The 27320-nt window shown below is 44.6% G+C and overlaps 1 protein-coding gene across 1 annotated transcript in view; it reads left to right on the forward strand.

Moving 5' to 3' along the window:
• Positions 1 to 11190: 11190 nt before the first annotated feature.
• LOC138268530 (uncharacterized) overlaps positions 11191 to 27320 on the forward strand; it is a 237413-nt gene continuing 221283 nt past the window's right edge. Inside the window, exon 1 of the mRNA XM_069218253.1 lies at positions 11191 to 11613. The gene's annotated coding sequence lies outside the window, so the exon portion shown is untranslated. The remainder of the gene's footprint in view (positions 11614 to 27320) is intronic.

The raw sequence follows: 27320 nt of genomic DNA on the forward strand, positions 1-27320 counted from the left end.
ATGCCATTCCTGGCTCCACAAGCCATTCCTGGCTTTTCAACCAACAAAATGTTGCACTTTCAGGCATGTAGTTCTGCTTTTAACAGTCTCTCTATGGCAGAGGTCTTCAAACTTTTTGATGCCGGGACCCCCTCTTAAAAAACTTTAGGTGTAAGGACCCCCTCCTGATAAAAAATTCTAGAACCTGGTACTCCTCATCATCAACAATAATAAACATCCCCATTTCACACAGCAAATAATTTTTTACTGTGAGGAAATAATATTAAACAGTGTTTAGCAAATCAAAGATCAGTGAGTGTGGGGGCGTGGTCAAGGGTGTGGCTAAAAACAAAGGTCCTCATTTATTAGGAATTGACATGGGGCAGATCTGCAAGTCTTTTTACTACACTGACAAACTCCAATACAAAAGGACAGGAATGGACCGTTTTTATGAAATACAGTACATTTCTGTCCTTTCCCTCTGCGCTGGCGCACAATTGCTGCCTAGTGCCAACATAGGCAGGATTGTATTTGTGCAGGAAGGTGCACCTTCCTGCACAAAAACAATCCAGAAAGGCATTGTACCTCTTTCTACATGTGTGGCAGATAGCAGCACACATGGAAAGAGAAAAAAACAAGGAGAAATTAAAACATTTCTCCTTATTATGTGTGCTCTGGGGAGACGTAAGGTTTTGGTACTGCCCCAGTTTACGTGATTTTGTAAATATGGGGCAGCGTCAAAATCCATCTGTGTTGCATAGGAACACCCACCACTACGCCAGTGGAACACCTACTTGACGCAAAGTAAGGCAACGCAGCGACTTGCACTGCCTTGCCTTACTCCATGTCTACAAGGCCATTCAATCCACTCAGGGTGGCTTTGAGTCAGCTCATAGGTACGATTGAGAGGCTTGTGATGCTGGAGCATCAAAAGAAGTGATGCTGCAGCAGCGCAAGCCTCTCATAAATAAACCCAAAATATTCTCTAAATGTTTTTTTAAGTCTTTCACCGCCAGGTAACTACATATAAAATAATAGCCAGCTGAAATTAAAAAAAAATAAAATAAAGTTGTTACTCTTTGGGAAATGCACTGTAGTGCATTATGAAACCTCTTTTAGTTAATGCACTGCAGAGGTCTGTGTTTAAGCGGAGAGCAACAGAACTAAGGCCCTCATTACAACCCTGGCGGTCCGAGACCGCCAGGGCTGTTTTGGCTGAAGCACTGCCAACAGGCTGGCGGTGCTTCAGAGGGGATTACGACCTCGGCGGTAGCGCCGCGGTCGCACCGCCGGGGCCGGCGGTTTCCAGCCACATTTGACCCGTCGGTGATCATCCGCCAGGGCAGCGCTGCCCAGGGGATTACAAGTCCCCCTACCGCCAGCCTTTTCCTGGCTGTTTGAACCGCCAGGAATAGGCTGGCGGTACGGGGAGTCGCGGGCCCCTGAGGGGCCCGTGCAGCTTTTCACTGTCTGCATAGCAGACAGTGAAAAGCGCGACGGGTGCAACTACACCCGTCGCACGGCCGCAACACCGCCGGCTCCATTTGGAGCCGGCTCCCATGTTGCGGCCCACATCCCCGCTGGGCCACCGGGGATGTCATAATGGGCACCGCAGGAGTGCGGCCTCATTGGCGGCCGCACGGCGGTTACAACTTGGCGGCAATGACCCCCTAAATCTTTGTTAGTACAGTTGAGAATAGTGACTTGTGTATTTTTAGTGCCATGAGTTCACAACCTGTGACAGAATGCACTGTGAATATATAAAAAGGCATTATTTTATACTTGCATTGCACGCAGTATAATATAGGCCACTACAAAAAGGTTTATTATAAAACTGTGCTTCCAAAATGTGGATTTAAGTAATATCAGAGCATATGCAATACCTTGTTTTTTTTTTTAATAGCTGTCCCTTCAACACCTCCAGGTGAAGTAAGCGCTGTGTAAATACAATTACAATTAAAAGCATGCACTTTACAACTCAGTTGTTAACTCTTCGCACTACCCCTCAAAAAAAATAAATGTTTGTCCTCACTAAGCTTTGATCATTTAAAGCTGCTCCCAAGCACCCTTTACATTTGCAGATCAGCTCGTAGAGCACATTTGCTTTTCATTCAGGAAGCAGAAGCCCTGGGCTGAAAGTCTCCTTAGCTGTCTGTGTGGCTTTCACAGCACAGGAGACTCAAATTAAAGTTCAGCTGAGGCATTTTAAGGATCAGCTGGGGGAATGTGCGACCCCCTTTCCAGGTCTCCACAGCCCCCCTGGGGGTCCCGACCCCCAGATTGAAGACCTCTGCTCTATGGCCTGAAAACCCCAGCATACAGAGTGTGGGTGGCTAAAATACACAAATTGGTCGAAGGTCTTATACATAACATGGAGCCACTTGTTAGCTATGTTTTAACATTTTACAGCCATCTAGGCCACTTCAAAACCTGTTTGTTACAAACCAAAAACCAAAAGTAATAGGATCCGGAGGCCTCCAGACAACCCACACTCCCCCCACCAGAAATACACAGACCGACAAACTTAAGTCGTTGGAAGTGTTTTTTTATTAAACATTAAAAACATCTTATAACTTTAAAGCAAACTAGTTATACCAAGTGTAATGGGTATTCATTCCACAAACATTTATCATATTTACATGTCATGAGAGTTAGTGACCATAAATCAATTCTGACAGGATCCCTTCCTGTCCTGAACCACCATTGGACCACACAGGTGACCCATATCTCACCTGTATCCATAGGAGAGGCAGTTACCCTGACTACACCGTACCTTGTCCTCATGTTTTGGGTTCCGCACCCCACCCCCCCCCAAATACCAATCAGACTCAGGGTGTAACGGGCGGCCAAGAGCTGGAGCCCCATGTTCCCCCCAGCGATCTGAGCTCTCTTACCCCTTGATCTGGTGTGTACATCCGCTGGTTGGCTCAGAACTTTAGGATCTTATCCCAGGGGTCCACCCGGGGCCCCAACCTTGGGGACCACCCCCCCATGTTGCTTCTAGTCACATTTATATCTCAATTTCCGCCACGAGGGCGACCAGGGCCCAAAAGGTCCTTCGCCCTCCCCACCTAAAAACAGACTACGAGCGAAACACCACATGCCACAAATGAATAGATCAGTCCCCGCATCTGATAGATGCACCTGGTCCTTTTGAAACATGGGGGAGCCCTTTAAGAGTTTGTGGGGGATGTTCCATAATCGCCCAGGGCCTGGGCAGAGTTTGGCCATCTCAGCGTTAAGCCGGCGTACTGAAACATTGATAGTCCTTGATCTGATTCCTGTGCCCCATTTGCGCCGCAGCACCATGTGGGACCATGCAATTGCTGCATTTGGAAATTGTTTTGGCAACTTAGTGAGCTCTAAGAATACTGTTTCTCTTAGTGCCTTGCGGCCCAATCGCACCAAGTCGTTGCCTCCTAAGTGAATAATAAGATCCGGGGACTGGAGCCCCCCACATCCTTTCGCCACATTGACCAAATGCTGTAGTTGAGTGATGCCCACTCCACCAATTCCACACCTTGTACCATCGCCGGATTCGACTCACGGAGCTGTTGCACCCGGTACGCCGCCCGTCGAACAAATGAATGACCCAGAACCCAAACTACACATTGAGACATTGCACTGAAATGAAAAGAGCGTGAGGCGAACACATACTAGCACCAGCGCTGCCATTATACCAATTCGGGACTGATGTAACGCCAGTAACACTCTGATGACCACCGCCCGATGCCTTTTAATGCAGAAGCTGACAGGTCAGCAGCAGCCACCAGTGTGGCTGCCCCTATTCAAAATGAATGGGAGGAGTATCCTTTTTGATCCACCCCTATTGTCTTCAGGGCCAACTTGAAGACCTCCAAGAATTGGTAGCACGATAGGCAGTCCCCGTTATGGTGTATGAACAAGGTGGAAGAGCCTGCTGGAGGGCGGACCGTGAGGTATCTATTCGTTAGAAACACTGGGCATAGTGGGGATCTGGGCGCGACACTGAGTGTGATGCGCACTCCCTTTTTAAGCTGATCCGTTTTTGATTTGTGCAAGACTATAGAAAGGAGCCCTGCTCCGACTGTCACGTCACCCCCCTGTGCGTGGTCGCCCCTGGAGGAGCCCACCAATTCACTGATGCGGAATGCCCCATAGAAGGCCACCGCGAAAGCTGCGGAAAATAAAGCTGACTCAGCCTGAGACGAGCAGACAGCTGGGAGTGCACGCATAAGGTTCTCCAGCAGGGGTGCGGTAACGGGGTGCCTAGCATCTGCACTAACATGGGCCACCCTGGCCCACCCCGCTAGAGCCCGCTTTATAATAAAGGTGTTCAAATGTGCCTCAAATTTTCTGATCCTTGCAAAAAAGTGTATCGCCGCCAAATAAGCTTTTGCACAAGACACAGGGCGCCCCAAGATTTTTAGATGCTGCAGGAAAGCACAAACCGCGGACTCAGTGAATATTTCGGAAATATGCTGCGTCTGTAAGAACCGTCTGTAATGGTAGAAATCGTTCTCATAAGCTCTCCTAGTGTGTGGTGCTAGAGATGTTGCTACTAAATCAGGGAGGGCGGGGCACCAATTCTCCACAGAAATTCTGGGAACTCCGTCATCTTCTCCATCGCCTGGGGGTGATACCGCAGAAAATCCTGCATTAATGAGCGAGACAGAGCGTCAGCTGCGTTGTTATGAACCCCAGGCACGTGTTTAGCCCTGAAAGTAATGTTGTGTTGCAGACAAGTCAAAATTAGGTGCTTTAATAGGCGCAGGGCCAGAGGGCATGAAGCCCCTCGGCGGTTAATGACTTCTACTACCGCCATGTTGTGAGGCCAAAAGATTAGAACCCTATTCTTCAATACTTCAGCCCAGATATTTACAGCTACAACAATAGGGAATAATTCCAAAAAGGCTATGTTCTTGGTCCAACCCCTGCAGACCCAATCTTCTGGCCAGCCAGCCTGCACCACAAAGGGCCCAATATTACTCCAAAACCTATGCTACCTGCAGAATCAGTGTACAAGCCCAGCGTAGGGCTGGAAATCACCTTGTCAGGCCAAATGATAGCCCCATTGAAATCTTGTAGAAAAAGATCCCACAACCTTAAATCCTCCTTAACCTCCCCAGACAACCGAGTGTGGTGATGCTTCTCAGACAGCCCGGCCATTGAACGAGCGATTGATCTAGAAAAGGGGCGGGCCATAGGAATGATCCTCAGCGCGAAATTCAGCTGGCCTACCAGCACCTGAAGCTGGTGGAGGGTAACTTTCTTCTGAGACAACATTGTATGAGTGGACTCCTTGAAAGCCAGCAACTGCTCCTGAGGTAAGCAACACTTCCCGGCCACAGAATCAATTTCAATCCCCAGGAAAGTGATGCAAGTAGAGTGACCAGCTGTCTTTTCTGGGGCCAAAGGGACCCTGAATTCCTCAAACATTGCGATCAACGCCCGGAGAGCCCACCCGCATTTGTCAGACCCAGGGGGGCCCAGGATTAGGAAGTCATCCAAGTAATGATTGACATCGCGGTGACCAGTGTGAAGTGAAAAAACCCACTGAAGAAAAGTGCTGAATTGCTCAAAATAACTGCATGATATACTACAACCCATGGGCATGCATTTATCATAGAAGTATTCTCCATGGAACTGAAAACCCAATAGGTGATAATCATCGGGGTGGACAGGAAGAAGTCGGAAAGCTGACTCAATGTCGGTTTTTGCTAACAAGGCCCCATGGCCTAACGCCCTTACTTTCTCCAATGCGTTGTCAACTGATGCATAGTGGACCGAGGCAAGTTGAGGATCAATGACATCGTTAACTGATGACCCCCGGGGGGCAGACAAATTGTGAATCAGCCTGAATTGCCCTGGTTCCCTCTTAGGAACCACTCCCAAAGGGGAACACACAAAGCCTGCTAAAGGCAGTCTTTTGAAGGGGCCCGCTAGCCTGCCCAGGGCCCGTTCTTTTGCCAGCTTCCTGGCCACCACATAAGAGTTCTGCGATGCGGAGATTAAGTTCTTACAGTGATTCACTGGTGAGACATTAGAGGCAGGGATCCTGAAACCAAAGGAAAAACCGTGAAGAAGTAACTTTGCAGAATCTAACGCTGGGTAAGCCTGTAACCACGGGAGTAATGTGTCTAGTCTAATACGGGAAGGCAGGGGGTGGTCAATTAGATGGCTTACTTGGATCTCTGCCTTTCTCTTTAGACTTCTTGATACATTTAAATTCTGGGTGGGAAGGGTGCCCGTAAAAGGAACAGTTGTGCCTGATCTTGCAGGATCTGGCGGGACGTGAACACACCTTCCTGTTGAACGCCCAGCAAGAACCCTTCTTCTCACCTGACACTTGTGGCTGAAAGGGCTGCCTCCCAGAGACCTTGTTATTAACGCATTCCAGCCAAACATTAACCTCAGTTTGATCCCAATCCAATGGATGGACCTTCTACCTTAGCCCAGCGAAAATCCCTGTCATATTCCACCCATATAGACCCCCCATAAGTGTGTTGTGCCTTCAATATTTTATTTGCGTAGTAAATTAGAGAGGTGCCCAACTCAGGTTTTTTCTCTAACAAAACTGACATGAATACGTTAAAACCAAATAACCAGTTTGTAATATTCTCCTCCGCTTTGGGCTTCCTATCTCCAAAGGATGATGACTTAAGTTCTTTATCTTTAGTCTCCACCTCCCTCCTTTTTGCCCTTATCAACGAAAAGATGTCCACAAATTCCCCCTTTCAGATCTTTTCTTTTACCTCTGTACTAACGTGTGCTGCCAGCTTACCTGGTCTAGATAGTAACGCATCTGTTGTCCCTTCCTTTGTAGAGACATCCTGACCCGGAACCTTGTTGGTACTAGGCAGGACGTTTTGAACTATGGGGGGTGATGCGAGAACAGTGCCCGGTGTCTGGGTGACACTCGGGCTGTTAACTGATGCTTGCAGAGGATTTGAGGTATGTGCAGCCGCCAGTGCGTCTACCTGGCGTTTTAGTTACTTTTGTGAATTCTGCAAGGAATCATTTGACCCCCACGGGGTTGTAGGCGGGGGGGTGTTGCTAGTTGGGGAATTAATACTGGCTAACAACTTGGATACCTCTAGTAATGCCTGCCTGGATGGATCCTGTACCTGCGCCTGATGCTCAGGAGCCTGGGGAGTGGGGGGCCACAGGCAGCGCTGCAGGCAAAACTACCCCTGGTAAAGGGGCGGGAGGGACCCCTGACTGCGTTGTAGGTGCCAAGGAGGCCAGGGATTTTCGGATATCAGCTAAGACCCCTTCCAGACCCAGAACTGGTGATGTAGTGGTGCCTTCAGTTACGCCCTGAGGCACGGGGAAGGGGCTGCGACGAGGGCAGGAGGTTCAGGTAGGGCAATCTGTGCTGGGGGGCTGACCACTGCAGTGCGAGTCTGCTTAGAGGAGGCCGGAACCTGCGTTTTTCCATTCCTCCTGCTCTTGACCGGGGGAAAGCAGTGCTGGGAGCTACATGGGACCGCTTTGGGCGGCTGCACCTATCCCCACCAACTTCTTTATCAGGTGACCCGTTGACCTCGACTGCATCATCGCTCCCCAATTTCTCTAAAACCAACCTTAGCAACTGGGATAATTCAGGATCCCTCCCATTTCTTTTTGGGGCGCTAGCCTTTTTTGGTGGCATGATCAAAAGCAAACACAAGCATCTTCCCTACGGCTGAATTGAAGAAGTTTTTTTGTTTTTTTTATGTGTTATTGATGACCCTGCAAACAAGATGAATACAAACACAGTTAACAACTGGATTAAGAGGATACCAAGTCTTAAATACCTAACCCTGCCAAGGACAGCCAGATAATTAGTGCAACCACACAGGCTACACACACCCTTTGGCTGAATGCAAGTGAGCCACTTCTTAACAATGGCTCATACACATAACACGCAACACAGGCAGGTGGTCTAGCACCACTCTAATGAATGATAAATTACAATACAAATGCGATAAAACACTGTAAGCCCCCAGAAGAAAACCAAAGCTTTACTTAAAAATCTCTTGCGTGCCAGTAAACCATGAGCTTCAAGGAAATCGAGCCGAGGCAGAAGTTACCACGTTTTCACTAACAAAAGCAGAAACCTAAAATTCCCCAGAAGTCCTGCAAAGCGGGACCGCACAATCAGTACCATAAATACACCCAGATCACAAAATTAAAAACCAGCGCGACATACCAAGCGGGCGCGGGCGGGGGGGGGGGGGGCTGAAGTCCGGCCGGCCCTGCGCACATCCGGTGCGACCAAGGGGAGTGCTGGGCCTCGGAGGCCCCGACCCCTAACGGACCACTTTGGGGAGGGCGCTTTACCCAACTCTGCTCACATATTTTATCAGGATTCACTTCTTCTTTCACTTCATATATTAAGAAACAAGCATTGGCAATGCAAACCATCTTGGTGTTTGCGTAGTGGAAAATTAAGGGGAAGTTGCCCCCTCTCTGCAACCAGACATAAACATACAAGTACAAGACTCTTGTTAGACACACCCAAAACTCTTAAGGAATACGCTTGCCTTCATGTGCTCACATGGGATAGCAAATCTCACCTACCTGGTTTAATATGCTTCATCATTGGGTTCCACATGTAGCACCAGGAAGTTTCTTAGAGCACTACTGTTCACTAGTAGTCAATGGCGTAACAAAACTTGAGGGGGCTCCCTTGCAAAGTTCCTTGAGGGGGACCTCTCCCCCTTGGACCCAGGCTGGGGCCTGCTGCCTGTGCACAGTATTCTGTCCAGAGGAGGGCCCCTGGAGCTTGCCCCCCCCCCCAACACCGGGGGGGCTGCAAGGGGCCTTTGTTACGCCACTGCTAGTTTCAGTGAGGTTATGTTTCTTCTATCAGGGTTTATACTCTCCCTTTTTCAGATCTATATTAAAATTGTGAGTGGGCTAGCTAAAAATGTTTTACTTGTGTCACCCCACTCCAAGATTACAAGCAGGAGGGTCAAGCAATGGACCTGCTTCTCTTTTCTGTCCACGTATTTCGGCATCTGAAGATTGCACATGAGGGAGACAGGCACCTTTCTCAGGACTATAAGCATTTCCCATCAAATATTGCAAAACAGACCGTGGTTCACAGGCATGTTTTTCTAGTGCACTTGATATATCCTGTGTTTTTCCATAATATGGGGCAACAGCATTGAAAACACATCATCTTCATACAAGTACAAGCTTACTTCATTGAGGGAACTGTTATGGCTACGGCAGCAGCAGAAGACTTCGCCATCCAAGCACTCCTACAAACCTACCAGTGCAATCTTCAATTTCACACAGAAAAAACCCAGGAGTGCAGACGTGTACGATCCTTTACTCATCTCGAAATATGTGCAGTTAGGACATGAGTGACATGCAGGTTACAGACAGATTTCTGGAGTGGGTGCTTAAGTCATAGCGAGAACTGTATATATGAATGAGTGAGTGAACATGTGAGTCCTGACACCATTCTTGGTCATGGTATAGTCCACGCCAACATCTTGAAAGCGCTGCTGCTGCACTTAGGGCCCTGCTTTTTCCATTGATTCTTTGTTTTTCCACATATTGAGAAGTACTCGCTACCAGGGCCGCTTTTGTCACGGGCGAGCTGGGCTCAGGCCTAGGGCTCCAATCTTCAGAGGGGCGTACGAAGCGGCGTGCATTGAGGTTATGCAAACAGCAGAGCCCCTCCCACCTTTCTCCAGCTCTGCCCATGTTCCTGCGTGCTCGCTTTTTTCAGTCTATTTTAGTTTTTAGTTTATATTAATACTTTTTATTTACAGTTTTATTCATAGCGTAGAGGATATTTTTAAAGCTCTTCTAGCCCTTTTCCTTGCCCTCACTTCACCCTCTCACTCCCGCTGACCCACACCAACACCCTCATCAGCGTGACCCTGTTGAGCTGCGGGTGATTTAGGTGAGCTGTGGGTGATTTAGGTGAGCTGTGGGAAGTCCAAAGTTATTTGTGTACAGAGGTCATTCACTGCTCAGAATGGGACTGACCGATGAACACAAAATGGGCCCCTTGGTGCCACATTTTAATTGCCATCAACAAGAGTGCCACATTTCTGTCCCACCAGGGTATTATCATAGCAAAGGCCGGCTCTGCAGCAGGTCAGTGGCGTGACAAAGACCACTGCAGCGGTGTAAGGAGGGCCCTGAGCTCTGGGGGGCCCCCTAAGCAAAGTACCATGGCCTGAGAGCTCCTGAATGAGTTCTGAGGGGGGCCCCTTCATGTACTTTGCAGGGGGGCTGGGGACTCAGGTTATGTTAGGACACCGTAGCAGGTAACTTTTTGGGAGAAGCCGAGCATCAGCGTAAGTAACTATGCCCTAGACCAGGGGTCTTCAAACTTGGGGGCGGAGCCCCCTAGGGGGGGCGCCAGGCTCTGGCCAAGAGAAGCATTATGCTAAAAACAGGGCTTTGTTTTAAGCTGAAAATGAGCAGCTCTAAATGGCTTTGTAAGGGGCCCTCACTAACATGTTTTGCCATTTATATCCAAGCTGGGAGTATGTGTCAAAACGGAAGGGACTCTAAATACTCTTTAGAACCCCCACCCTCACCCTCACTTCTAATAATCATGCTGTGGATGCTTTTACACGTAAGGCCTGCCTGGCCCAAACAGTATGTTTGGCATTATGTTACTGTTTTTAAAATTCAATAAAAAACATAACTTAACTGCAATGTTTAAATACTGGTAGACATATTTAAGCACAGAATAATTATGAGAAATTTCGGAGGAGGTCCCCCAGTGGTTTTTATGTAACCTCCCACTCCCCACCTCCACTGGGGGGACTCAGCGTTACAAAATTTGAAGACCACTGCTCTAGACAGAGAGAGATGTCAACCTCTTCCAATAGGCCTTGAAAGCGCATGCGCCAAGCACTGTGCGACCTGCGCCTGGTGCTGCACCTGTTCAAATGCTGGTGTTTATACAAGTCACTGCTCCATCGGCCGCCTGAGACACACGTCAACAAAGATCTGATTACACAATGTTTGCGCTCCACCAACTCAGCTGCAGAATTATTATTATTTATAGGCCTCGCAGTCCTGATTTGCATGTTGTGACTTGCACATGAACGCTCACAAATTGCATACACGAGGAGCAGATCAAGGCTATGGACCCCATTCATTTAAAAAAAACGTTCTCCAACACTAAAGTACAGGGAGGGTTGCCTATGGCCAGACAGCGTCCTGAGCGAAACCAAATGTGCCCCCCCCCCCCCCCCCCCTCCCACTCACTGTCGGTATGTTGGAAAAATGAGAGAGGTGAGGGGAACATCGGGGGATAAGAGAAAGAAGAGCCACAAGAAGAAAACAGACAAAATGTGGACACGGTAACGCATTTTTCTTCGCAGCCGGGTTAAAGGTCGACTGCTGCTGGCCCCTCTGGTGCCCCGCCGTAGTTCGGTCCGTGGCGTGAGACGAGCTCACACCCCGGTAAAGGCTGGGACTGTAGGCAGACAGTGTAAAAGTGGTTTACTTCCTACTCTGGGTGTGCCAGGCACGTGGCCTCTCCCACAACTAAAGTCGTCACATCCTTGCTGACAGACAGACATAGGCTTATGGGAGAGTTCACGCACCCCTCAGGAGCCCGGAACAAGGGACCCCACACTGGCACTAGGGGCAGCCAAGTCTTTTGCATGGACCAGGGACCGCGGTCAACACGTGAGATTTTCTGAACTCTTTTTACCCTCTCCCCAACTTGGGGGTGCTAAAAGTGCCCTAAATTTGCCCCACCTCCAGGGAAAAGGGATTCTTTCATTTGCATGGGGCCATGCTCGTGTGTAACTGGCTGCTTGATGCAGCATGGTCACTACATTTGCACCTGCGCAATAGACCTTACTTACAGATACTCTGCGGATCGAAATTGCCCCAGGAAAGGAGCTGTTTGGTGGTGGGGGTATGGGAATGAAAATTTACTTCCCTCGTACCAACGTTTTGTTTGATCTGTCATCAAGGCCATTACAAACCACAAACACCATGCACCCAAGGGCGTAGCTATCAATGGTGCAGCAGGTGCGGTGGCACCGGGGTCCAAGGCCCAAGGTGCCAACCCAACCCTGATTAGTGCTGTATTTTACTACACAACCAGTGATCAAGGCGTCCATTTTTCTTTTTTGCACGTGGGCCCTTGGCACCCTTGCCATGCCACTGCTTGCACGTGTCCACTTTGGGGTACGCGGAATAACAAAATTAGGCTACCCCCCTCAACTTAATGACCTTAATGTTGTTGACCTTGGAAGGGTGCAATGCAGCATACACGCTAAGACTGTCATGAGATGCAGCAACCTGGTGACCCACCTTACTTTTGTCCTAACATGGTATAGTCCTGGGGGTTGTTGTGCCATTTTTTTAAATCATTCCCGCTGCTCAGAACAAATTCAGCCTGTCTGGCGTTCAATATCCGTGTTATTTTTAGCTGATGAGAAGTAAACCAGCCTTGCAAGGAGGTCCCCAGAGCGTCGTATAAACTCAAATAAAACTGCTATTAAGATGCCAACAAAACAAATTAAAGATTTCTGTAGAAAGCGCTGCTGGTTTAGTCTTCCTCGGTGTGAGTGGTAAGGCAGGGTACCTAGGGGCTGTTTCCACAAAGCACTGCTGCCGTTTGAAGCAGAAGTGGGTGGTGATTGCAGACAGAATCAAACCACGAAATAGGGAATGTGCACTTATTTGGCAAGTGATTGAGGTTTGAAAAGTGGGCGACCCCACTGAAGACCATGGGGGCATTTTATTTGCCAGCAGGGTGAGTATATATGTATAAAAACAGAGGCTGAGTTGATAGGTATGAGATATGTGTCTTTCTATTTTTGTCTAGGTATTGTACATGTAGTGAGCTTTGCTGCATTGCTTTGTAATTGTTTGTTTGAGGAGATGGAGTGGATACTGACATTTAAAAGATGTGCTTATTAATAACACATTACTCATTTTAACATATTAAGTTAAAATATTATATTTGCACAGTTAATTTAAAACACTGATAAAAATATTCATTGATATATTGGGATAATTAATTGGCACTTTTTAAATGTTTGTAAATTGCATTATGACATAGATATATACATATGTATGCACACACACTTTTTCCCCAGAAAAAAACAAAGGTTACAGGGACGTTATACTTAGGTTGATGTTTTACCCATACAAAACCATACAAATTCAGCAGTTACAATTATACTTGTAGATATACTTATGTTAAGAAACTATAACTCATTGCCCAAAGTTACTTTCCAGCACAAGTTATATTTTTTTCAGATAAGTACAACTATAACTGCTGAATTGCTATGGTTTTGTATGGGTAAAACTTCAACCCAACTACAATGTCCCTGTAACCTCTGTTTTTGGGGTGAATTTCTATGTATTTGTAACGCACGTTAATATTTGTGTCAGGTTCCGGGAAGCCAATCAGGGCCTTGCTTTTCCCCCAGTATCTGAAGAGGATCTGAGGAGGATCCTCAAATCCGTGGATTGGCCAAAAAAGGGGCAATTTTTTGCCCATGAAGGGTCCCTGAGGTACCCCTCTATGTGTCCTATGGGGTTATGGTACCTGCATCCTGACCCCTTACATATTTTTATACTGTTTTTTTCCCACCCCTCAGGCAATGTAAGAAGCAAAATGGCGGCTGCAACTTTTCTGACAGGTTGAGGCCAGCCAATCATGCCCTTACTTTTCCTCTGAATCCATAGAGGATCCAAGAAAGATCCCTATAGATACAAATTTGGTTTTCATTTATTAATGAGAAAACTACTGAACAGATTGACAACAAATCACAAAAGGTTGCTATCTGGATCAAGAGCTAGCTTTCTGCCAAATTTGGTGTAAATCAGTCCTGTGGTTCAGCTGCTATTTCTCTTCAAATTCCCCACGGAAATTAACATGGAGAAAACATGTTTTAAGACTCCCCCTTTTCCTCAGCCCCTGCTTGATCGATCACCCCAAAACTTTCCAGACAGCAGCTGACGTGAGTGTCGTATTTTTTTGGGAAACTTTTGTGAATATTTGTCAACCAACGCCAAAGATATAGGCAAATTAAAAAAAAAAAAAAACTTTTTCTATAGAAACTAGGTCCTAACTATAACAAAATAGTGGTAACTGCCAATAAGTTATAAGCAGTGCATGGCAGGGGTCCAGGTAGTTCTTCACTTAGCTATTACAGGTGAATTCTGGTGTTTCTTTATATTATTACAATATCTAACCGTAGCTTCCCTGTAACGTTTGTTTTTTTCAGTGAAATTCTACATTTTGTTAATGTAAAATTAGATATTATTAACATGTTTAAGTGAAAGCTCACTTTCACTATATTTTTTTCAGTAAATGTCTGTTTTTGTGTGTCAGGTGAAGACTTATTACCATACCTAGCTATAACATCACTTTAACCTCTGTTATTTTTCTAGGAATTTCTGGGTAGTTTTTGATCATATTGATTTAACTCCCACACCAAGCATACCTTTTGACTGGTTGGACTAAGGGCCTGTCCTGCAGCATGGCCATGCACCAGAATCCCTGCAAGTGGCCAAGCCCTGTCTGTGGCAATGTGGACCCCTGTGACCAATCCCCTGCCTCACAAGGCTGTCATTTGGCCATGGAATGTGTTGGTTGCCGGGCCTGGCTCGTGGCCATGTTTTGCACCCAATGCCCTGCTCATGAGCGGTCAATACTCATAAAACCCCACCCCACATTTTCAATTATTATTTTTTTCTCAGGGACCTGCACTAAGGTTCCAACCCTGCCCCATTGTACCTTACTTACATATGAACCTTCATTTCTCAAAAATGTCTTAACAGATTTACACCAAATCACAAAAAGCATGCTTTCTGAGTAAAGATCTAGCTTTCTGGAAAATTTGGTGTAATTCTGTTCAGCTATTGTTTCTAACATGCTTCCTAAAATTCCTATGGGAAATAGAATGTGGAAAACTTTTGAGATCCCATCCCCCCTTTTGTTTCTTCACTGCTACTGGGTGGTCACCCTAAAACTTTCCAGGATGGAGCTGAGGAGGATTCACTTGTTTTGGAAAGTTTTGAGAAGATTTGTCAAATATCATTAAAGTTATGAGCAAAACAATAAACGCTTTTTCCATGGAATCTTTGACGTAAATATAATTACACTGAGGTGACGATCACTGTGTTTTTTATATATATGTGCATACACATGTATTGCAATAAAAATGGACTGCAATGCAACCAAACCATGATGATATTAAAGGATTTGTTATAATTTTAGTTATCATTTTTATTCTAATTTTAAAATGTAGAGGTGGAAAAAGTTATGCAACTGTGTGATTGTTACACATTTTTTACGGCTAGTCACAAAACTAAACAAAGGCACTTGCAGGCTCTCATGAATAGTAAGCCATTTAAGCAACATAACTTAAGCACTTTTCACACTTATAACAAGTCTGTCCTTTGGTTTAGTAAATGGGCCCACATTTTTTTCAGTTTGTATTTTTGTAGTAGATGATTTTTCTATTTATTATATATTTGAATTACAATATTTTTGTATTAGAAATATTTGTAATACACATTATATGTATAGAAACTCCATATTTTGTATGCAGATAGTTTGGCCACGATGTTTGTGTATTTACATTTTTTGTGGTCAACATTGTGACATATGACCTACAGTGCCAAGACTTTCGTCCCAATGACATTGACACACTTTACAAATAATATTGTTATGTGAAGTTACGTATCCATAACATTGGGAGTTCCGCTGTTGTTAATGAACAGGGTACCCCTGCAATATCTTGGCTCAGGTATCAACTTGTTTGAGTTTCAGAATCTTGGTCTTTCATTCCTTTTTATGGGCGAGCGCAAAGCGCTCCGTCCGTAAAGTAATCTCTCTTTGGGCTTCAAACCACTCCCAGGTCACGTCAGTCTCTTTTATTGGTTCCTGGGCTTGCTCTTTAAAATCTGCTTGCTTTCATTTGTGAAAGGCATGCATACGTCATGCCTTTTGTGGTGTTTAGCCCGCCTACACAGCACCGGTAAACTACTAGAAACATACGAGGCTCGATGTTTTGAGACAGGTTTCTGGACTACTTTATCTGATAATTTTCTCCGCAGCGCGATCGTGCTGGGGTTTACATAGCGTGATCGCGCTCCGTTTTTTTGTTTTCAATTTCAGCGTGATCGCGCTCCGTTTTTTTGTTTTCAATTTCAGCGCGATTGCACTGTATCTTACAAAGCGCGATCGCGCTGTGTTTTTTTTCTTTTAATTTGTGTGGCAAGAAAAGTTAGGTTAGGAGTTTACAACGCAAATAGCACCAACTCGAGCAAATGCGAGCCCCGTTGAATTGAAAATGCTTGTTTAATTGGGGTGATAGCAGGCTTATCCGCCTGCGTGACAAAGAGGGCAGGTAAAGGTATTTCTCGCAGTCAGTTCCTGCCACCTTTTCACCAGTGGTGGGCAGCACCGCCAGAAAACAACCTAGGGGCTGACAGGATGGATGTACAAAGCTTATGTCTCCCAAACGTCACTCAGGGCTCAACACTGACATGATTCCTGCTTAAAGGTTTTCCGCTAGAGAATTTTCATACTAAAAATGACTTTCGGGCCCTTGTATGTTATTTAAGGGAAAAAATATCACCGGCCACCAGTTTCAACCTTGCAAACAAAACAGTTTCAATGTTAACTTGTGAGTAAACTGCACCTCCTTTTTACCGCAAAATAGAAATCACAAAAAAATATTGTCACCTTTGTGGAAAACACTGTACCGAGAAAAAAATACGGATAATGCAGAAAACTATGCAAAGTATGTACGGGCCAATGATTTAAATCTATGGAAGATTTTAGACATAAATTAAAAAATATGTGGGTGTCTAGCGGTCATATGGTAATTGGCAGGCTACTGCATGCCACGTCGTGTTCTTCTCTCAAAGCACTATAAACCGAGTTTACCTTCAATTCCGGTGCCACATGTCAGAGGCAGGAAAAATCATTACTGACATTCCACGAGCCCATGGTCCCCTAACTGTGCCAGAACCAGCTTCAAGAACTGTGCTAATTCGGGGTCCTTGGCCTACCTCTTCCCTACTCTACCTTTGAATGACTCCATGATAAGGCTCAAATGAGACACACCCTTCCCCAAACAAGAACAGTGAATAACCCCACAACGATTAAGCTAAGCAAGGCAAGTAAGGCAATGTTAACTGCAGCTATTAGCGCATAAACGATTCAACAAAGCACAGTTACTGTTTAAGCAATGCTTAATAGCACTGCTAGCACATTAAAATTGTGTCCAAAATTAAATTGTATAAAAAATGCCCATACAATGCTAACTACAACTCACAAGGTATCCCCCAATTACACAGTACGCAAAAAGGCCAACGCAGCATCAAATTACTAATTGAAAAAACAAAGTAGAGATTGGCCTTGTAAAAAACTTACCCCCACCTCTCCCAGTACCCACACTTACCGTTCCCGGGCCGGGGTGAACGATGAGGTAATGACCTGCGGTGCCCTGTCAGGTCAAGGAAGGCAGGCCAGTGGCAAGGGGTATTAAAGGGAAAACCTTGCGCCAGTAGGCCTGAGAGGGTCCCGAGTGGATCAACGCTGCAACCCAGGCCAAATTCAATGCCTCTGCAGGCACACTCGGTGCTACTCGCGACCCCGTTGCGGGCGGAAAGCGCGCGTGGCGATCCGGGCGCCAATCCGATGAAAAATCTAGAAAGCAACTGGGGAGGTGCTCTGTCATAAGCCAGGGGCGTCTCACCCCTGTACAAATAGACTATTATGTAAGACATCTCAAGCAAGATAAGTCACATTTTGTTTGTCTACTTCAGTCAACTACCTGACAGCATAAAAATACACAGTTTACAGGCCTACTATTATGGGGTTGATAGCTGGGGGTGACTGAAATTAAAACTCTTCCATTGAAGAACACCCCTTTAAACCACTTCTAGCGCTCTGGTATTATTGAGGGATTGGTATTATTGAAGGGCCACACATAACTTATATGGCCCCTTCTATAGTATGGATCCCACTGTCACACATTTTTGTTGTCATGGTTGCTTTACCCCAGTGCAAATGAGAAACCCCTTTGCCTCTGCGCCCGTGCCTTATTACAGATGCTGGAACAGTGGCAGCTCTACTGAGTGGACACTCACTGTGCACCTCTGAGGACGCCCCTTAGGAGGATGGAAAGGGTGCCCCGGGGACACTCCCTGCATCCACGCAAGGGGGTCGCTGCCCCCTCTCAGAGGCATGCTGTGTTGCTGCCTGAACTGTGAAAGGCAGAGGAATAACTTCAAACAACGGTCTGCCTTATCCTAATGTGCTGCCCCCGGAGTCTGCAGTTGCATTTACTATAATAGAGTGACCAGTCTACGACCGGGATTCCTATTTATAGGTGTACCCGGGGCAAACAGGGACAGTAATGCAGGCCACGTTAGCTAGAGACAAACTACTATGGAATGCACTTAAGCTCAACCCCGGCCAACCCAGGTGGAGTTTAGAATCAAACAAGAAAAACAAATCACCCCAGACAGCCCTCCCCACCGTAACTCATTCCTAACTACCCCACCACAACCAAAGTCAAAATCTTACCTTTTAAAGTTGCTAATAGTTACACATTCATAAGACTAATTTGTCTGGGTCAGGGTGGCCTATATGGGTCCAGGAGAGCTGAATAAATATTATATTTTTAGTCTAGATACACTTTATGAAATTATGTTCTTTTTATCTATGTGAGGGTGTCCAACGTGGGTCCAAGAAAGCTGCTCGTATGACATATTTTTAGAACAGCTCTGCTCTATAAAAGTAAGTTCTATTTATCTACATTAGGGTGTCCGTCGTGGGCCTAGGAGAGCTGAATATATGCCATATCTTTGGAATAGCCACGTTCTATTAAAGTAAGTTGTATTTATCTATATCAGGGATTCCAACGAGGGTCCAGGAGAGCTGAATATATGTCATATTTTTGGAATAATTACACTCTATGAAAGCAAGTTCTATTTATCTACGTCAGGGTGTCCAATGTGGGCCCAGGGTGATAAAATATGACATGTTTGTAGAATAGCTACTGACTTAGAAAATACGTCTTGTTTACATCTATTGTATGCCCTTGTGGCTGCTGTAGGCGTCCTGAAAACCTCTGTTGGATAGGACCCTCCTCGTCCTGAGCTGGACACCCCTATCCATGGGTTTTGTTTGTGTGTTTATGGAAGAGCTCTAAAAGGGCTTTTACTGTTATACCTCGTTACAAAAGAAGCAACAATGAAATAAGTGCTCACCTGAGGCTCAGGCAGCTCCCCATCCTTCCCACAAATGGCATTGTATCCCTAATAAAGTCGGAACGCCTCTGGTGAGTTATAGGTGCGTGTGGGGGCTTGAAAGACGGACAAATTGAAAAACGTACCAGGGCCAGGCAACAAGAAGACACGCGCGGGCACATTAAACGAGCACACTGGGCAGTCCTGGGGCTGCCTGATTCTGGGCTTGGGCCAGATGTTTGGCAGGGCTCGGTCTGACAGGGGCGGTGCACCTTTAAATAGAACGGAGAGGTGGAGGGTGGAGGGAGATAGCGGGAGGGGGAGAGGAGGCAGCGTGCGGCAGCGTCGGAGCGCTGCTGTGAGTGACCTCCAGAGCCCACCACAGCAGCACTGAAGAGTGGGGCAGAGGACCGAGCCTCCCCGCAGAGGGCTCCCCGGACCCGCCAAGGACTGCGCCGGGGGGAGTTTCCGCCCGCAAACAGTGCATTTCTGTCTTTCCCCTGAGTGTCTGGAGAGGTATCGATTGGGTCTCTGCTGATCTGTGGGACAGGCGTACGGGGGGAGCCGGTCCTGTACTCGCTCAGATGGTAAGTCAAGTACTTTCTCGTAATTGTGAATGGGATGCAGGCTCACGCAAGGTGCTTCTAAGCACTATAGCAGGCATACTGTACTGCGGGCACACACAGTCCTCCGGCCAATGAGCTAGTAGTACATGTCCCAGACTTTGCTTATTTTGACCGCCGCCTATTATCCTCGATGGAATGGACGGGAAGAATGGTTTAATGGGACTATAAATAAAGGTGCCTCGGCGTGTGCCTTTGAGGCGCCTAGTGTAACTTCTGCAGCAAGTTAAAAAGAGAAACCGCTTGAGGTTTGCGCATCAAGGGACTAATGCTAATGAACCGATGCAGCTACACAATGCAAAATCCAGCGACCGAATAATGCTGTGGGTGGGGGTGGTTTATGTCGTATAATAACTGTGGAAAGTGTAACATCCTGTCTTGGAGCCTGCGGTTGGGGTACGTTTACGATCATGACTGTAGCTCACTCACCCTCTCCAGGATGATGCATGGTGCAGTGGCCCTGAAATGAAACCGAGCCCAGACGAGTGGGGATGAATCACAGGCTATTGATTTAAATACAGATTTCAGCTGGGCGAATACATGTGTCTCCTTACAATTGCGTCTCTCAGTCCGTTTCCTAGTCCGTGAATTAAAATACGCAATCGTGGCAGCGAGGAATTGTTAATAAATTCACATTTCTACCAAGAAGTGTGTGTCCGAACATACACACGCTCGTTTGCGATTTAAAATAGTATACGCGAGAGTCGTCAAATCAGTGTGTGCCCGTGGATGAATGTATTCATTAATGAAACCATGCCACCGGATGCATGCGGCTGACTATTCGGATAAATGAATTAATGAGCAGAACTGAAGCCACCGAGTTAAGATGAGTGCGAATTTAGATCCATACAGTCACCAGTGCCTGTTTGCTCGTATGTGTGAGGGTTTCTGTGGTTATGGACAATCCATGTTCAGGTGCGCTGACCCGCAGAGCCACCCCTCTACCGTAATAATGGTTAGAGGGGGTAACAAGTGTGCCCCTTGGATTGCACGCATGTGTGTGCGCGATTTCTTGCTGAAACGTGAATATGTGAACGAAGTAGAAATAAACGCGGATTTCCTTGTGCCAGGAGCCGGCATCTTTACCTCGCTACTGATTCGTTAACAACTACCAGACTGACTTGTGACTGCACTAAATATGCGGTGAAATGATCAGGCGTTAATGGATGAATGAATGAATGCATTTGAAAGAATGAGTTCTTTAAGCAGGATGTTGTTGAATATGAATTAGTTCTAACACTATGGCAGTTTCCAGCACCTTTCATTTTTTTGGAGAGAAGGAATCTAAGCCGAAGGGTCATAAGGTGGTTTGTCCAGGATCACACAGTTTAGTCAAAAGGGAAAGATTACAGCTCAAGCCTCCCTGTTTCACAGTCAATAAGTTCACCCCTAGACAAAAAGTGCATGCGTAAGAGCGACTGACTATCTGGTGGGCAATTGAATACACGAATGACTGAGATCGAACAGTTACATACGAATGTCAACATGAATGGATGGTTGCGTTTTTTGTGTTGAAATAAATCTGTGTATGCTGTTGATGAAATATAAGTTTGGAAATCCTCAAGACACATAAACATGCATCTTAGTGCGTGATTGAATAGAAGTGTGTGCATGATTGTCAAGTGTGTGAAAGAATGATCACACACATAACATATATGTGTGTTTACGTCACATTTTATTTGGTTGCGCGTGTGTGATGTCTGTGATTACATACTAGTCTCGTTTGTGTATGTTTTGCTGAAATAATTATTTTGTCCATGAAAGGTGAATCATAGCAGATTTCGGTGGCACAAATTCTTGCAGCGTCATATTCTAGGCTCCTGTTGGGACAAAGGACAAAGCAAATGTAGTTTGATAATTTCAGATCCACTTAAATGTCAGCCTGGATTCGGGTTTGTGAATTGTTACCAGTTTGTAATTGGATCCTCTGAAATTGACTTGTCTTTTTTTTTTATTTAATGAAACCTTTAGATAATGTTACATCTTTAGAGTGTACAAGCACCAAGCAAGATGGAATGGAGGAAGAGAACTAAGATTGAGGAGTCAAAAGAGTAAAATTAGGATTCATGGGTCTCAAAGAAGAATGATTTTAGACATTTGTAAAAAACAAAATATAAAAAAATACAAACATGGAGTTTTTCAATTTCTTCTCTATTGTGGGACAGATGTTCCATATTTCCTGTACTTTACTGAGTCAGAGGCCTCCCCCCAGCCCATATTGTCTCCTTGTGCATTAATTGGAGAGTTTTTTTCACACGTTTTTGTTGGGCGTATGCTGATGACTGGTCGGTCTCCAGCTCAAAACTCTGAAACAAGAGTCATTCCGGGGGTGATGGTGATAACCTCGACTGGGAACTAAGTGTTCTCGCAGGAGACCGACAGCGTGAACTTTCCTGCGAGCCACTTGTGTACATTTTGAGGATGCTCAATATGCTTTGTAGGAGATCCCATGAACAGACCTTTAAAATAGTGACTCCCATCATTGCGCCAGAGCATCCCATCATTGCGCCAGAGCATCCCATCATTGCGCCAGAGCATCCCATCATTGCGCCAGAGCATCCCATCATTGCGCCAGAACATCCCATAATTGTGACAGAACATCCCATCATTGCGCCAGAGCATCCCATCATTGCGCCAGAGCATCCCATCTTTGTGACAGAGCTTCACTCATTTGTTTGGATGTTTTTTCTTTGAGGTGCACTCAGTCCATAAGTAGATCCAAGTGATTCCCAGAGAGAAAACATGATAGTAACTGAAGACAGGGCAGTAATATGTGCTAACGAATAAGGGAATAACAACCGGCTATAGAGTACGAGTAGTGGTACCTGGTTGGTGTTAGACATGATGTCATCTTTGTGCAACATTTAGCAGGAAAAAATGCCCATTATTGGTAGAAGTATCATTTGTTGTTGTAAAGATTACAAATGAAGCTAAAGAGGGGTGCAGATAGGGCCTAGATATACGCCTACACACACACAACCACAACACACACATCACACACATGTATATAAATGTAATAGTTCATGGATGTGTTAGTCACAATATTTTATCACTGAGCGAGAATATACTATCTCTGGCCAAAATGTCTGCTCATTGTCCAGAACATAATATTGCAGAACAATATGCAAACCAAGGTAAGAGTATCTCACCTGGCACCTGGATATTACACCACAGTGCTTATTTTACCTATTTCCAAAGTAGGATACTCCTTATTTTTGCCAGATTAGGACATTACTGATTCGTATACAACTTTGACTTCAAAATCACTTTGTCAAAAAGCACAGAGGAATATGCTGATATTCCATCATTTATCCTATCATGGTTCAGAAATGCTAATGTGACACCTGAATATGCCACTCAAAGTCAGATTGTCCTATCAATGTCCAGAATATCCATTCTCTGTGCCACGATGGCCCATCACTTGCAAGAACATACCATCGTGGTGGTGAGCATCCCACCTATAACCCTGGTATCCCATCTTTGGTCAGAATGTCTCATCTGTGATGATAATTATTATAGTCTGGCAACATGATAATTATCATAGAGCCTGGACCTCTCACCCGTGGCCAGATGATCCCTTTACTTGAAGAACATATACATATTGTATGTCACTATACAGCGTTCTCAGTGTAGAAAATGCCACCCTTGAACCAGAATATGCAAGTACCTAAAATATCTTAACACTATATAGGAATATCTCATTAATGTTGCAGACACAAAATATCAATATTACACAAGCACAAACCATATGTGTACCAGAATATACCACTGTTCTGTCAGAACATACCACAATTACCTAGAATATCCCAGTGCTTGTCTGAGTAATCTCTCCCTCAGTAGTATTTCAAATCACTGTCCAAGTACATCCCATTATTGTTCCAGAATTTTACTGTAGAAACCAAAAGTGGTAATAGTGTTGGATGGAGATGCTTGAATTAACCGCCAACTTGTAATTACACAGGGAAAAAATGCTGGGTAAAGATGAATATTCCAGTTAAGAGCGAATATCATATTATGGTTGTGAATAGAATATCCTTTTTTGCAGCTGGCCATACATGATTAGTAAAAGTGTTGCCTGTCTGCACTGGCAAGCTAAAAAAGTGATGGAATATAATGTCTTAGATTAGTTATCAGCTTTTAGAGATTCATTCACTATGACCACCCATTTGTTTGCTGCTGCCTTTGACATCACAATGGCAGAAGTGCATGTCACTGGCCTGAATGTACCATCTTTGTGGAGACTACCCAATCAGTGACCAGAATATTGGATTGATGTGCCAGAAAATCCCATCATATCATTGTGCCTGGATATGCAGTCATTGTCCAGAATATCCCATCATTTATCAGATTATACAGTCATTTTGCCAGAAAACCCTATGAGTGACTTCACATTATTGTGCACAATACAGAAATACAGGCTAGACTATTGGATAATTGCTCCAGAATTTAAAATAATTTTCACAAATATTCCATATCTGTGCCCACATATCCTTTCACCTCATATAATTATAAATACATTTGCCAGAATATCTGTTTACTAGTCTCAATAAACAAAAATCTTGCTAGAATATTATAACGTCTTCACAGAAGGTGGCAGAAAATCAAATCTTTATTCCAGATTATCTAGTTTCTGTGCCGCATCACATCATTTTGGTATGTCCCATAATTGCATCAGAAATATTTCATACCTACAGACAACATCCTTCTCTATTCTAGATTATAAAATCATCTACTAGATGTTTTCATAACTGTGCCAGATGATCAGTCATTGTGTTATAATTTAAATATTTCTTAGTTATACCACATATGAGCCAGAAGTTTAGTGATTGGGGCATATTATCTCACCATTGTGTTGAATATCCCAAAACGGTGCAAGAATATTGGGTCATTAAGATAAAATACCAAATGATTTACAAGAGCTTCCACCCATCAGATGCAATGTAATAATATTGTGCAATAGTACCTCATTATTCAATGAGATAATATCCCTATGCCAGAGCATCCCATTGTTGTGCCGGAATATTCCAGTTATGTGTCACTCTATCCCATAATGCTGCAGAATATCCAAAAGTGTGGCAGTATATCCTAATGCTCTGACAACATTTTCTGATATTGCTCCAAATTATACACCAGCACCGCTATTGTTGAAGGAATCGTGCAAGATTACGAAGTTAGACATTTTTATTGGAATACACATTTTTAGAAAAGTAGGAACAGAGCAATTTGCAGCCTCCTATTTCTTGCTAATATTCTTTGAAACAAAATGCAGCAGAAGAGTTCAAGGCCTTAATCACCTGTCCACAGCTGGATCTAATCCAATGAGGTTTAAACATTTTTGGATGATCCAATTATAAAAATGGCGCATTGCCATTGGCTGGGGAGTGAAGGGAAAGAGAGATTGGGGCAGGAAAAAAAACCGAGGAATTGTGATAGGGTGCAGGTCATTATAACATTAGAATAACAATAGTATTTCATTTATTCTATTGCATTAAATAATAAATCAATTATTTTTGTTTTTTTACATATTTGCTAATGCATGTATTTGATAGGTGTACTACCTTCTTGACCAGAAGCCACTTTGCAGCACTAGCTAGTCATTTCAGCATATACAGAAAGAATGAGAAGTAAGAGCGGCTCCACAGGAATGCAGACCTGTGATACCAAGGGCGAAGAAGGATGTTTTCAACAGTTGCCTGGACGCGCATTGTTTTTCCCCATCTTGAAAGACAGGGTTCATTACAGAGACGCTCCTTGCTGTTTTTCTAAGCAGGCCCTGGATGGAGGAGAGAAAACTCTGCAGAGGCCAGAAAAACACCGCTTTCTGTAGTAAACAATTTGTTTTGCAGCCAGGCAGGTTATTACTGTCACTCAGCATACGCTCCCTGCAGTCAGAAGATAGATTATTACGTGAAGGGGGTAGGATATACTGTCTGTGTCAGTCTAAATGTTTCCTGAAGAAGACAAAACACACATTAAGATAGAAGGGTAAATGCTGCATGCTCTGCTCTTTATTTTCAGGCTTGGGTAGAATTTAAATTACGCTGTAGAAATTCAGATAATTTTGAGAGGTTTACATTACGCTTGTTATTCCCAAAATTACGCCACTTTGCATAACTATGCACTCTTTGCATTAAAAATTCCTCAAGTGCAATTCGCGGTACAGACGTACCGCAAACGCACGGGAAGAACAGAATGCGCAAAGCTGTTTTTCATGAGGCATTTGTTTATATAGCATAGAATGACAGATTAATATTTCACATTATTACGAGTTATTTCACGTTATTTTGCAGTAATATTTTAAGTATGTAAAAACAAATTACTCGAATTTTGCCACCCCAATATTTCACCATATATATATATATGACCAGTTGAAGGCTCTGGCCGAAACACATCCCCATTCTGATCTTGTTGCGCCGTCCGTCTCTTCAGACCAATTACGCCACACTCTGAACTTCAAATTTCCCAATTTATTTTTCACACCAACAATTCTTCCACCAACGCGTTTCGGCCACTCTAATATGTTAGGTATATGAAGATATGCTATTTATTACCATTGTTGAGTGTGTCATGGGGACAAGACTCACGAGAGGCAAATCCTTGTTTTAACAAAATGTATGTCAGCAAAATCGGTACTACACCAGTTAAATTTGTGTAGAAAGTTAAAATGACACTGAAGAGCTGTTGTAACAAATAGGAGATCTGTTTTCCTATTTATAGTTGTAGACACCTATTCACACATTTGCTACTGCAGTACAAGTATACTCACTCGAAGTAACACTTATTGTTGGCAATATATATATATATATATATATATATATATATATATATATATATATATATATTATTCAAGAACAGTGCCGTGCCATAAGTTACGGGCATCAAAAAACTTGCACTCCACGGCTAGTTGTTCGCAGAAATAATTCATTCAGTTTATTCGAAGGCAGCTCAGACCTAGGAGCATGGCTGCTCCTTGCACTCTCTCTAGCGCCACCCAGCTCTCTTAACAAATGACTGCCAGGAACAAACAAGCAAGTCCCAACTCATCCCTCTCTGTGGAATGAGAAGTAATTAAATATCTTGCCCCCAGGAGGCTCACCTCCCAAAGCAGGACAGGCACCTCCTTCATAAAGCGAAAAAAGATGTCCAAATACTCCATACTACACCTAAGCGCTATGCTTCCTTGAACACTACAAACTCTTTGCTACTCCTCAACATTACCAATCCATAAACACTAAAAACCTCTTACTACCTATTACTGGTACCGTTCCCTGAAGCCTAACGCACCTTCCTACCCCTTAATGCTACCCTTCTGTGCACCCTAAACACCCTTACAACCGCTTAATGATAGCATTTCGTGAAAACTAAAAACTCCTTAATGCAACCCATCCAGAAACCCTAAAAACCCCATTATCGTTACACTTACATGAACTATAAAACCTTACTACCCCTTCACGCTACTAATTGCAGAACTAAAAAAAAAAACTCACTACCCCTTAATACTACACTTCCCTGTACCTGAAACCCTACTGCCCCATA

The sequence above is a fragment of the Pleurodeles waltl genome, chromosome 12, assembly GCF_031143425.1.
Source record: "Pleurodeles waltl isolate 20211129_DDA chromosome 12, aPleWal1.hap1.20221129, whole genome shotgun sequence".
Classification (NCBI taxonomy): Eukaryota; Metazoa; Chordata; class Amphibia; order Caudata; family Salamandridae; genus Pleurodeles; species Pleurodeles waltl.